Source organism: Geotrypetes seraphini, chromosome 16 (genome assembly GCF_902459505.1).
Source record: "Geotrypetes seraphini chromosome 16, aGeoSer1.1, whole genome shotgun sequence".
Lineage (NCBI taxonomy): Eukaryota > Metazoa > Chordata > Amphibia > Gymnophiona > Dermophiidae > Geotrypetes > Geotrypetes seraphini.
The window spans coordinates 48,848,625-48,862,589 of record NC_047099.1 but is presented as its reverse complement, the minus strand read 5'-3'; positions in this window follow the sequence as shown (position 1 = coordinate 48,862,589).

The window sequence follows — 13,965 nt, the reverse complement described above, 5'->3', positions numbered from 1 at the left end:
ATTGGGTACAATTCTGGAAACCATAAAGAGGAGGATGTCAGTCCAGAGGAAGGCAACTAAAATGGTGGGTGGTCTACCTCCGTGGTCCCCAACCCTGTTCTGGAGGACCACCAGGCCAATCGGGTTTTCAGGCTAGCCCTAATGAATATGCATGGAGCAGATTTGCAAGCCTGTCACTTCCATTATATGCAAATCTCTCTCATGCATATTCATTAGGGCTAGCCTGAAAACCCGATTGGCCTGCTGGTCCTCCAGGACAGGGTTGGGGACCACTGGTCTACATCGTATGGGGGACAGACTTAAAGATCTCAGTATGTTTACTTTGAAGGAAAGGCGGGAGAGGGGAGATATGATAGAGACATTTAAATACCTGCGTGGCGTAAATGTGCACGAGTCGAGTCTCATTTGAATGGAAGTTCTGGAATGAGGGCATAGGATGAAGTTAAGAGGTGATAGGCTCAGGAGTAATCTAAGGAAATGCTTTTTTTTTTTTTTTTTTTTACAGAAAATGCGTGGAATAGTCTCCCAGGAGAGGATGTGGAGTCAGAGACTGTCTGAATTCCAGAAAGTGTGGGTCAGGCATGTGGGTTCTCTTAGGGAGAGAAGGAGATAGTGGATGCTGAGGAAGGGCAGACTGGATGGGCCATTTGGGACAAGTTCCTGGAGGAAAAGTCCATAGTCTGCTAATGGGATAGACATGGAGAAGCCCTTTTTGGGCTTCTTACAATTTACATCTTTAAAAGGTTTGATATAATCTGCTGTCTACCTTTGGGCGGTGAGATTCTCCCCAGTCACCCCTCCATGATTCTGAGCATAAAAAATTTTTGTAGACCTAATTATATTATCTCCATTGCACCATTTATAAGTATTATCTAGAGTGGTTTTTTTTGTTGTAATATTTGTCCTTATCACTCTTCCTACTGAATTGCTTCAAATTCGCCCCGTCCCTTATATTTGACTGAAGTGTGCCCTGTATCAGTACCAAGGAATGTTGCTATTCCTTGAGTTTTGGCCAGGTTCTAGTGACCTGTATTGGAAACTGTGAGAACGGTCTGACCCAAATATGTTCTTATCTGCCATCATATTTCTATGTTTCTAATTCTCTTCTCTCTTACAGGTTTAAAAACAAACAAACCAACCTATTTAAATACGTACAAAATACTTCTTAGTTTCTCCAACAGTAAGTTTGCATTTCATTTACATATAAACTCAAAAGATTCAGAGTCCTCTTTAACATTTAAAGAGTTTATATGTAAATGAAATGCCTGCTTAGCCTTCAAGATTCTTCTACACGGCATCCTCTCTCCCGTTATTCCACTCCTTTGGAACTCCTCTAACCCTAACTCCACCAGATCTTCCCCAAAACTGAAACTATCATTCCCTTCTACAAAAGGTATATCCCGCGCAGGAAAACTAGGAACATCTCTCCCCTTTAGAGCCACAGAACTCTGGAACAACCTCACATCCCCGCTCAGAAATTCAAACTCCCTCCAATTCTTCCGCAAACACCTGAAAACCTGGCTCTTTTCAAAACTCTAACACCTCCTGCTCTCTGGGACCCTTGTCCCTCTCTTTCTTCTTGATCCTTTCTTCCTAACTCTGTAAACCGTGCCGAGCTCTACGCTTGCGGAGATGGCGCGGTATACAAACCTAAGGTTTCGTTTAGTTTAGGTATAAACACCTTTAATTATACACAATGCTCAGATCATTTCTATTTGACCTGTGCATTGTATATCAGTAAAAGTGTGTAAACTTCTGGCTCTCTTTTATTATTCTCTAGCTGTTTGGTGAGTAAACACCTTCGCGCTGCACTCCTAATCCCAAATGTCCACCGCTATAATCACAGTCGCTGGTGTTAACACATCGACTGCGCTTATCTTATAAAGCGTATTGTGTCTAACAATGACATCTATGAGTTAAAAAGGGCAGGCGCTGACATCTGTTATCAAAAGGCACCATCTTGTTCTTTATTTTGGTAAATATACTGTACACATATGCCAGAACTCACTGGGGGGGGGGTCTTAAGACCATCTCTTATATCTGAACCTCTCTGCTGTCTGAATTCACTCATCAAGGTGCTGACCAGTCCTGTACACTTCACTGACAGGGACCTCCAAAACAGCCCCCGCACTCTGTGCTCCTGGCCACAATAGGTGGGAGGGAAGGAGAGACAGGATCTCGGAGGAGGAGGGGGGGGAGGTACAGCTTACGGTATATTAAGAGCTTTGTATGCCGCCTAGCCTGCACAAGATCACATTAATAAAAGCGAAAGAACTTCAAAAACACGTATGGAAAAGCTGACTTGGTTTGGGAGGTGGTAGGAGAAGACAGGGGTATATATAAATTGAATTTTATTCACATGTGTGTTTGCTCCTTGGGGTCATCAGCTAACTTAGTGGCTATTCCAGCCCTGGTTATAATTTCACTGAAGAAGAGCAGACTGACTCTATATTTCCCAGAATGCATTAGTGATATGACCGGGTCGGATTCAGCATTCTTGGACTCACACGGATGAGGCATATGTCCCCATATGTGAGTGTGTGTGGCTATGCCTATCTTTGTACATCAGGGGTGGGGGGGTCAGCCGTGAGAAGGGCGTATGTTGAGCTGGAGATTCCAACTGCCTGGCTGTCCCTCCTCAAGATCATTTTCGCTGAAAGAAAATCATTGAAGCAGTGGCTCACAATTAAAAATAATCCCCTGATGCAGCCGTAGGGCGAAACAGGGCCTGTTGGGATTTCTATGTGAATCAGTTTGAAGCGGAATTATTCACGATACCGCACTAGAACCTTCGAATGACTCCTGCGGTGATTTTGCACTGTTAAAAATAAGATAAGTGCTCACTTCTCTAAGAAACCTATAAAATCCTCTTAAAAAAATGATAATAAATAGGTAAAAAGTATAGTGAAATTAGAAAAATAAACGGTAGAATATAAGACCAAGGATGTATTTCTCTATGACAGTATTTTTACTGGCATAGTTAGTTTCTCAGTTTTGAGAAACACTGAGGTCTTTTACCGTTTACATAAAGTAAAAAGAGTACTATACTTGTTTTTTGACAGTATAATTATTTGAATATCAATTTGGTGTGGCTATATATTTGAAGATATTCAGCTTGTATTATATATAAAGATTTGTGACTACAAATTATGCCAGGTGTACACCTGGGAGAGCCTCCGCGTGTGCGGATCGCCGGACTTGATGGACCGAAGGTCTGATCCGGAGATGGCACTTCTTATGTTCTTATGGTTGAGGTCGCAAGTTGCATGGCTGTATTTGTTGTAGAGTTTGTTGAAGTCTGACCATTGTATTGGTGAGAAGTGGGACCATGTTCTGTCTGCTGCAACTGCTTCTTCTTCTTCTGTGGAGGGTGTTGTGATCTCTTCTAGATACGTAGGTGTTCCATAGAAGGTGGATCTTATAGTTGCAATTTTGTCTTTGAGGAATGTCACTAAGAGGGTGGCTTTGGGTGTGGGGCGTTGTTGCTTGTTGGTAGGGTTTGGTGTCTTGAGTTCTTTTAGTAGTTGGAATAGATTTTTGGATTTAGGGATTCTTCTATTTGCTTTGTATAGTATGTTTTTCGTTTTTCTTTTAATTTTTGTTTGTATTTTTGGTTCAGTTTTCTCCATGTTGTTTTTGTGGAGTCTTGACTGTTTTTTACTCCATTTTCTTTCTAGTTGTCTGCATTGTCATTTTAGTAGGAGTAGTTCATTGTCGAACCATTTGTCAGATTTTCTATGGATTCTGGTTTTGGTCTGTTCTGGAGCTAGCTCATCTAGGGTTGTTGCACTTAGCTGGCTCCATTGTGAGATGAAGTTTTTGGGGTTATAGTCTTGGATTATGGTGTCTGTTTTCATCCAGAATTTGGTGGGGTCGATGTGCTTACATGGAATGTAGGTTATTTTTTTGTGTGTTTGGTTTGCTTTTGTTATTGATCCAGTTGATATTGAAGGAGTATGTATAGTGATTTGACCAGAGGGAGCAATACCAGTTTCCATTTGATGTGTGAATTTCTGGTGGGTCATGTAGGCTGCAATGTCGAGTTGGTGACCTTTCTCATGAGTGGTTTGAGGGTCTACTATCTTGTATGTTAAGGCTTCAATGTAAGATAGTAAGATTTCTACTTGTTTGGAGGCTTGGTTTTCGAGATGGAGGTTTAGGTCCCCTAGGAGTAAGTTGTCATTAATGAGTTTCGGTAGATAAAGTCTTTGAATTTTGGGTTTGCTGTGTTCCAGTTTCCTGGTGTTATGTAGCAAAGCATGCAGTTTAGGGTGCCTTTGAGTGAGGGGCCTGAGAGTTGACAGGCTAGTAAGTCCATGTAGGGGGTAGTAATTTTGTCTTGTATTTTTAGGTCTATGGTGTTTTTGGCTATGATGGCAATTCCCCCTCCTCTTTTGTTTTCTCTGCAGACCACTATCATTTTGTATCCTTTAGGGCAAATTTCTGTTATTCTGGGGTCTGTTTCAGTGAAAAAGAAGCAGTCTAGTTTTTTTCCTTTCTATCCAGCTGTGCACATGGTATAATAGACGTAGGCACTGTCGGGGATCACGAGCTCTGGAAAAGAAGGAACAGTAGAAGTGCTGAAGCACAAGACAACCGACCAATCAGACCTCTCCCACGCCCAAGGCCAGTCACATCTCTCCTGCCCAAGGACTGGCCAATCAGATCTCTCCTTCCCTCCCATGCCCAGGAACTGGCCAGTCTAATCTCTCCTGCCCACCGACTGGCCAATCAGAGCTCTCCTGCCTTCCCATGCCCAAGGATTGGCCAATCACATCTCTCCTTCCCTCCCATGCCCACAGACTGGCCAGTCTGATCAGCCTGCCCTCCCCTGCCCAATCAGAGCTCTCCTGCTTTCCCATGCCCAAGGACTGGCCAATTAGATCTTTCCTTCCCTCCCACACTCAAAGACTGACCAGTTGACAGGCTTCAGCAGGTACAAGCTCTTCTCTTGATCCTACCACTCATGGCCAGAGCAGCCGCTTGTCTCACCTTTGCTCTCGGCCAGCAGTTGCACTAGCTGGAAGTCCTCTGCCCGGCTCTGCTCCAGGTTGTGCTTTTGAAGTGCTCGCAGGATAACCGCAGGAGCTTTGTCTTGACTTGTGAGCTGTGGAAAGGAGATGGCGAGAATGCTTAAGGCTTTCACAGCAACTCAACAGCATACAAGAAAGATATGAACCCAGGGGGGGAGGAGACTCTGACCTACATGTTCAACTACCTGATGACACATTCTTAATTTCTTCATGGGCACAACCTGAATTGTCCTAAAAAGGGGCTCTGAACAGCTTGTTCTAGGTACTCTCACCTGACCAGAAGTTGCCCTTATAACCCCAAGTTATGCATATTTATTTACTGGCCTAACAGACCCTCCCTTAGGTCTGGGCTTATGCGCTCTCTGTCTACTGCACATGAAGTGTAACTGCTCGTTTTCTCCTCAGCACATGGCTGGACATCTTTTCAGTAAACTTTTCCTTAAGGAATATAAGTATAGTAGCCTGGAACAAGTTTCATCACTCCTGCCACCTCGTCTTCTACCTGAGATCTTCCTCCCTCCGGGTCCATCGTGAGGCACTCACCAGAATACTCCTGTAGAGATTGCAGGTGTCATTCTCCACGCTGACGCGTATGATGCACAAGTCTGCCATCTGTCTGTTGTAGATGGGAAGCGAGACCCCTGGTGATGGGGGCTCTTTGGCCTGGGCCACTGCTACAAGGAATGAGTCGTCTAGGGGTAGGATTGCAGCGGAGCAGGCCAGGGGCAGATCCTGCACACCCTGAATGAAGGAAAAAGGGGAGAAATCATTTCCAAACTTCTTATAAAGCTTAAACGTCTCAGTCTCAACAGGGCCATTGAGTCACTGGGGTGTTATATGCAGGACCCAGCGCGCTCTGTCCTCTCCAGAAAGCACTAGTATGTTTTTAACAATTTTTGGGAACTTAATATAAAATTACCAAGATGTTTATCCCATATTCCGGCCTGATAAACACATCCCTCAATAGATGGAAAGTCAAATATCCACGAACCCCTAGGCTAGACCTCTCAGCTCTGTCCTGTACATCTCACTACCCAGCCCAAGTCGAAACTGGTTCAGTCTAAGCCCAGGGAAGGAGGGACAGTCCGTATTTACATTTTTTGAGTCCAGTGTAATTCCCCCTCTGAGCCAGCTCTGTCAGTCCCCCTCACCACCACCACCACCACACACACATGTACCAGGCACTTCCACTGAAGCAAAAAGAAAGAGACTTTAAGGGCAAGATTTCTCTTAGGATATTACCACAAAACCTAAGATGTCGGCTCTCTTAAAATCTCTCACTAGGGTCACCAGATGTCTTGGATTTCCCCGGGTTTTGAAAAGCTTCCTCATAATCGCATTGGCAGAAGGCATCCGCGCAATGACATCACACGCAGGCGCAGCGAGGCCTGGGGGCTAGTCTAGGGGGTCTGGATTTTACTAAAGTAAAATCTGGTAACCCTATCTCTCACCCCTCATTTGCAATGCCATTAGTATTGAGTATTGGGGAGCTATTTGGGGTGATGTTCATGCATTATGGATCCAACACTATTTGCTATAGCACCGAGTGAGAATCGGCCCATCCTGGAGAAGCAGATGAAGATCTTTTATGGTTCTTCTCAGCCTTTCCAGCTCTGTAAGGGACACTCCCTCTGTGGGTTTCTTTTCCCTTGGGTGTTTTGGGTTGTTTGAAGGATTCAGGCAGGATTTTGAGGTGTTGTCTCTCGGTCAGAGAAGATGAAGTGGTATGTGTGACTTGGCTGTGTATAATGGATTTGTGGGGGATGTGAAAGGTGGAAGCTGGAGTTGTGGAGGTAGCTGCATCTTTCGGTTGGATATCCTATAAATAGTTTGTATGTACAAGATCAAGATGGCATCGGGAGCGGACGCATGAGCAGCCAGCGTTGAATGTCGGCTGAGTTCAGCACGTGGTGTGACTCTCTCGCCGTCCAACATGGGGAAGAGGAAAAGGGACTTACTCCGGCGACTGGAACCTCCCAGTGAACGACACAGCCAACCATACTCGGCGTGTTTGCTCGTTCAGGCGAAGAACACAGACCTACCTCGGAGGTCTATCCAGGGATCAAACTGGGAACCCTCAGCGCGGGACCAAGCCAGGCATCACTGAGCCCAGAGCAGAGACTGGTTCCTCCCCAACCTGTAGCAGGCTGGTGTCTGGTTACCCCCAAGAGGGAAGTGTGGGATTCCAGCATGAGAGGGACGCTTTCACCGACTCATTGGTGGAAGGAGCAGGTCATTTTCATCTGTATTCTCCCAGCACAGCTAAGGAAGATATAGGACTCGCTTCAGGTGAGAAAGCCATCAATTTGGGAAGTTGAAAAAGCCAGAGAAGGTTGATTTAGAAGTGCTCTGGAAAGCCATATCTGTTATGGACTCCAATCTAAAATTGACTCTTTCTGCTATTAAAACTGATTATGGGACTGTAAAATCCAAGGTGGAGCAACAGGGAGTATTGCTATCTACTTTAAAGGAAAAAGTGGAGACGCAAGAATTTAAGATTAATGAAATGAAAGCGGTTGAAGTAGAAATGGTTAAAGAAAGATCATATATTTCACAAAAAAATTGGAAAAACTTTGAAAATCAATGTGAGAAAGAATAATTTAAGATTTCTAAACTTTCCTAAATGCCCAATCATCTCACCAGTGGAGATGGTTAGGAAATATTTTCAAGAGACTTTGGCCATACATGTGGAAAATTTGCCCCCTATTGAGAGAGCTTATTACTGCAATATTAGGAATCCTCAACGGAAATCTACTCCAGCATGATCTGCCTGTAGACAGACAGGTGGATATGAACTTATCTTCATTTTTGGAAACTTCGTTAGAAGTATTACTGATAGAACTACCATGCTTGTGACTCTTGTTTTGGAAAGTGACAGGGAATTTGTTCTTATTTTATATTCCGTCATATGAACGACCAGTTTTTAGGCTCAAATGTTAGAATTTATTCCAGATTTATCTAACCCCTCCCCCCCCCCCCCCCCCAGAGACGTAGGAAAGAACTCTTGACCTTGAGGCCTAGAGCTCTGGCTCTGGGGGCAAACATTTCTTGTTAGTATCCGGCAAAAATGTTTTGTTACCTAACAGAATAAAATTTTGTTGAGCCTAAACAACTTATAGAATATATTGAGTCGAGAGAAAGGTTGGCAACCTATCTGATGCTATATGATAGTCAGCGGCTGTAGGAAGGTGTATCTTTTGCCATCTCTATTCGATTAGATGTAATAGCTTTCCTCTGTGGTTTAATTTCTTTACTTGATCTCTTTTATACTGAGAACTAAATAAGAGTTATATTTTCTTTTCTTTATATTTTGTATCTATATATTTCATGATCTGTAACAAGTTATGTATATGCTTGTAAAACTGAAAATGCTATAAATATATATATATATTTTTAATAGTTTGTATGTAGCTGTTGTTTTGGTGTCTAGAAAGCAATTTTGGGTGGGCCCAGGTGCCCCACAGGTAGTCCAGTCTCTTCCTTTCCTGCCAACCCAGAGGCAATCTGCTATCTCAACTCCCTCCCCCTCCCCCCAACACTTACCTTTTAAAGAACAGATCTTCACCAGCAGCAAAGAGCACAACAGATACACACTACTCACACTGGCCCCACAGCCTTCCTTCTGATGTGCTCTGCCTACGCGGAAACAGGAAGTTACATCAGAAGGAAGGCTGAGGGGATGGTGTGAGCAGTGTGTACTGTATCCGTCATTCTGTTCACTGCTGGTGAAGATCTGCTCTTTAAATGTTACACAGGAGGGAGAGGTGGTGGGAGTCTTCAGCCGGCAGGGCTTGGGAATACTCATCAGTCACATCGTAGAAAAGTTGCTACTGGGTGGGCCTGAGCCCACCAGGGCCCCACCCATGACTACGCCACTGCCAGAAAATTGAGTCTCTCTCCTCCAGTCCAAATCATTAAAAAGTCAAACAATTTTACAGTTTTCAATACATACCATCCTTCAATCAACTTCAAAATTGACTACTCCACAGTCAAAGTGATCAATATACCGGTAATATTTTAGGGGTTTAGTCTGAAGGGGACAGAGGCTGGGAGAGACAGTTCTGCCAGAAAAGGTTTGCATATTGTGGTGCCATCTTGGTGCCCGCAGCAGTGCCATGATTTGCAGATAGGTATCATTATTTAAACAGACATAGTTGGTGAGTTAGAATACATTGATTCAGTTTTGTAATAGTTTTGGGTGGCCCAAGGGGAATGTTGCTGGTAAAAATGTAACCTTCTCAAAACATGCCTCTAAAAGTCTGAATATGTCTACCTGAGGTAGATAAGATATGGTTACAATATGAAGTAGTTTGGGACAAATTTAGAGGTTGCTCAATGTAGCCATGTGGTCAGAAACTGTTACTTCCTTAATAGTGGTTGGATACTAAATAGCTCTTCTTTGTTTATTGACAACTTGGTGTGATAATAAGCCGTTGAAAACTGAGTTGATGCCATTTCCGTTCATATCTTCCAACAAACGGGGAATGTTCTTCGAGTGATGACGGTCGTACACCCTGACAAAAAGGCAAGCTCATCTGGCCGTGTTCAAAGGGCTTGGAAATTTGGCAGCGGCGAATAACAAGGAGAACTTATGTCTTTGGTGTTCTTGACGCAAATGGCCAAGAAGAGGCTCAACAATTCTGGTTAAAAATCTGCAAACTACCAGTATTTGAAGCAAGTCAGCATCGTCCGTGACTCTGCTGAAAGAGGTGATATGATCCATTCTCCCTATCTGCTCAGGGCTGGGTCTGAATGGATGAGACCTGAAGGATTTACTGCCCTGTGAAAAGCTGGCAACCTACTAGGGATTCCACCAATCTTTTCCTCTGAATGCATTCAACAGAAACCAGACATGAGACACTGGCTCTGTACTGGGGGGGGAAAGAAAGACAGACACTGGAGAAGATCAAGGGCTTCACCATTAGTTGTAACACCTGACAGGATTAAAGTAGATTACAGAAAACTTCTTATTCTAACAAGGATTGAGCTGAAAAGGATAAATATAAGTTCCGAAAAGCTCTTGGTGTGAAAAACCTGGCTAGCTCAAGGGTTGAGTGCTGGGTTAGTAACTGGAGGCTGAGGGTTCAACTCTCAGCTAGGGAAGAGTACAGATTGGTTGGAAGAGAGGACCTGAGCAGTGAGAGGACTGCAGCCAGTGGAAAGGGAGGTGGATGAGGAGAGAGGGTGGATGAGGAGCAGAAAAGAGTGAACCTAGTTTTTCTAAAAAATCAAATATACTCCTTTTCCAAAAAAAAAAGTATAACCCTTTTTTTCTTTTCCTCCAATCCACCATCTCTCCTCCACTACCATCACTCCTCTTCACCACCACCACACTCCACAGCTCGCATACTGCACTCTGCCCTAGCTGAGGTTGAACCCTCAGCCTCCATTACTAACCCAGCACTCAACCCTTGAGCCAGCCAGGCTTTCACACTAAGAACTGTTCGGAGACTTAGTACTTTATCCTTTCTGACCTCAATCCTAGTAGTTGACACAAGAAAAATATTAAGTCCTACTCCTTAGCTGGAGACGTGAACCCTCAGCCTCCAGTGTACTAGAACCAGCACTCAAGCCATTGAGCCAGCCAAGTTTTCACAGCAAAGAATTTTCGGAACTTATATTTATCCTTTTCTGAGCTCAAATCCTGGTAGATTGACACAAAAAACTTTGCCCTATACTCCTTAGTTGAGGCTGTCCTCTAATCCACATGGACTGACAAAGGGGTGGCTCACTTTTTCTCCCCCTTATAACTTTGCTAGGCCTTGATTTGGAGTCAAAATTCAAACAGCCAGTTATGGGAGTTGAACCCAGGACTCGTTGGTGCAAGGTAACAATCTATTTCCTCTAGTCCACCAATGAACTAATGAAGGTGGTTCACATTTTTCACCCCATTTATAACTTTCATGCCTTGATGATTTAAAATTCAAAAAGCTGGTCATGGGAGTTGAAGCCAGGACTTCTTTGGTGCAAGGGAACAAACTTTTTCTCTGGTCCACCACTGAACTAATGAAGATTGGAACACTTTTTCTCTCTCTTATACGTCTCCTTCCTTGATTTGGATTTAAAATTCAAAAAGCCAGGTCATGGGAGTTGAACCCAGGACTACTTTGGTGTAAGGTAACAAACTTTTTCCTCTAGTCCCCACTGAACTAATGAAGTTGAGTTCACTTTTTCACCCCTTTTAACGTTCATGCCTTGATTTGGATTTAAAATTCAAAAAGCTGGTCATGGGAGTTGGACCCAGGACGCTTTTGGTGCAAGAACAATCTTTTCCTCTAGTCCACCACTGACTAATGAAGATGAGTTCACTTTTTCTCTCTCTTATACTTCTCCTTCCTTGATTTGGATTAAAATTCAAAAAAAGGTGGTCATTTGAGTTGAACCCAGGATTCCTTTTGATGCAAGGTAACAAACCTTTCCTCTTGTCCACCAGTGGATGGATGAAGGTGAGATCACTTTTTCTCCCCCTTCTACTTCCTTGATTTGAATTTAAAATTCAAAAAGATGGTCATAGGAGTTGAACCAATGACTCTTTGATGCAAGGTAACAAACCTTTCATCTTGTCCACCAGTGGATGGATGAAGGTGGGATCACTTTTTCTCCCTCTTATACTTCTCCTTCCTTGATTTGGATTTAAAATTCAAAAAGCAACTCATGGGAGTTGAACAAATGCCTCTTTGATGCAAGGTAACAATCTTTTCCTCTAGTCCACCACTGAACTAATGAAAGTTGGTCCACTTTTTCTCCCTCTTATATTTCTCCTTCCTTGATTTGGATTTAAATTCAAAAATCTGGCTATGGGAGTTGAACCCAGGACTCTTTGATACAAGGTAACAAACTTTTTCTCTAGTCCACCACTGAACTAATGAAGGCTTACTCACTTTTTCTCCCTCTTATACTTCTCCTTCCTTGATTTGGATTTAAAATTCAAAAAAGCCAGTCAGGGGAGTTGAACCCAGGACTCTTTGATGCAAGGTAACAAACTTTTCCTCTAGTCCACCACTGAACTAATGAAGGTTAGTCCCCTTTTTCTCCCTCTTATATTTCTCCTTCCTTGATTTGGATTTAAAATTCAAAAAAATGGTCATGGGAGTTGAACCCAGGACTCTTTGATGCAAGGTAACAAACCTTTCTTCTTATCCACCAGTGGATGGATGAAGGTGCGATTTCTTTTTCTCCCCCTTCTACTTCCTTGATTTGGATTTAAAATTCAAAAAAGCCAGTCAGGGGAGTTGAACCCAGGACTCTTTGATGCAAGGTAACAAACTTTTCCTCTAGTCCACCACTGAACTAATAAAGGTGGGTTTACTTTTTCTCCCTCTTATATTTCTCCTTCCTTGATTTGGATTTAAAATTCAAAAAAGCTGGTTATGGGAGTTGAACCCAGGACTCTTTGATGCAAGGTAACAATCTTTTCCTCTAGTCCACCACTGAACTAATGAAGGTGGGATCACTTTTTCTCTCAGTGAATTAGAATTGAGGGTATTATCGTATGGTCTATCTTTTGTTCCATCTACTCCTTTTTATTTTTTTTAATTTATTTATACTTTTACAAATTAACATATCAATCAATACTTGAAGGAAATATAACAATCCAATAAGAAAACAAATATTAATTATAAAATAATGCCACATAGTAACTATGAGTAAAGTCCACAATCTGAGAGGAGAAGGAATCAATCACTTCCAAGGGTAGTTGGTTTCAAGAAATAAACTAAATTAATACAATACAAATAACAGAGTGCAGTTGGAGTTATTTAACTAATGGCCTGCTGGGCTGATTCCATGGAGGTATCTGGAATTCTTGTGGTTACTTTACCTTCAAGAAAAAACTGCAGTTGATCGGGTTCATAAAAAATATATCTATTACTCTGATAAGTAATGCAGCATTTACAGGGGAAACGTAATTGAAAAGTTGCCCCTAAACTCAAAACAGACTGACGACAAGCCAAAAACTTCTTACATCTGGCTTGTGTCCACTTAGATACGTCAGGAAATATAGAAATTTTGAATCCATGAAATTCCACCTTATCAGTCCTATAGAATAGACGAAGAATTGCTTCTTAACATAAGAACATAAGAACATAAGCAGTGCCTCCGCCGGGTCAGACCACAGGTCCATCCCGCCCAGCAGTCCGCTCCCGCGGCGGCCCAAAACAGGTCAAGACCTGTCTGAATCATCAGAAGGGGCTCCCTTGCCACCTTGGTTTCCCATTTAAGTCCTGCCTTCCTATCGAAGTCCTAGCCCTCCGGTCTTGCACATGCACGACCAGGTTAGTTTATACTCATTACCTGATTTACTTCCTATACTTGTGTTACCTCCCAGCTCCTCCCTCAGTATCCCACGATCCCTTTATCCCTCAGGAATCCATCCAATCCCTGTTTGAATCCTTGTACCGTATTCTGTCTGATCACTTCCTCCGGTAGCGCATTCCAAGTGTCCACTACCCTTTGGGTGAAAAAAAACTTCCTTGCATTTGTTTTGAACCTGTCTCCCTTCAGTTTCTCAGAATGTCTTGAAAAAAGACAAAAGTTACCAATAAAGTAGCTCTAGTCATTATATCTTCTTGAGATGTCTCCAGCATACCAGTGAGATCCAATTCTCCCGGTATGGCGTTCCCTTTATCTTTATCCTCCTTTGGAAAATTTAAATAATATATCTTTTGTAATGGTGGCATGTTATTTTCAGGAAATTTCAAAACAGTGTTCAAAAAAGACTGAAATAAATCCCTGGGAGATTGAAACTTGGAAACAGGAAAATTTAAAAGTCTCAAATTCAAGTTCCTATTAGCATTTTCCAAATTTTCCTAGCAAGTAAAACATTCTCCTTAAGTTGTAAATTAGTAGTAATCTTCCCATCTGCCACAGATATCTCCAATTTGTCCATTCTAAGAGACTGTTGCTGGAGTTTCTCTTCAAAAGTTTTAAATTT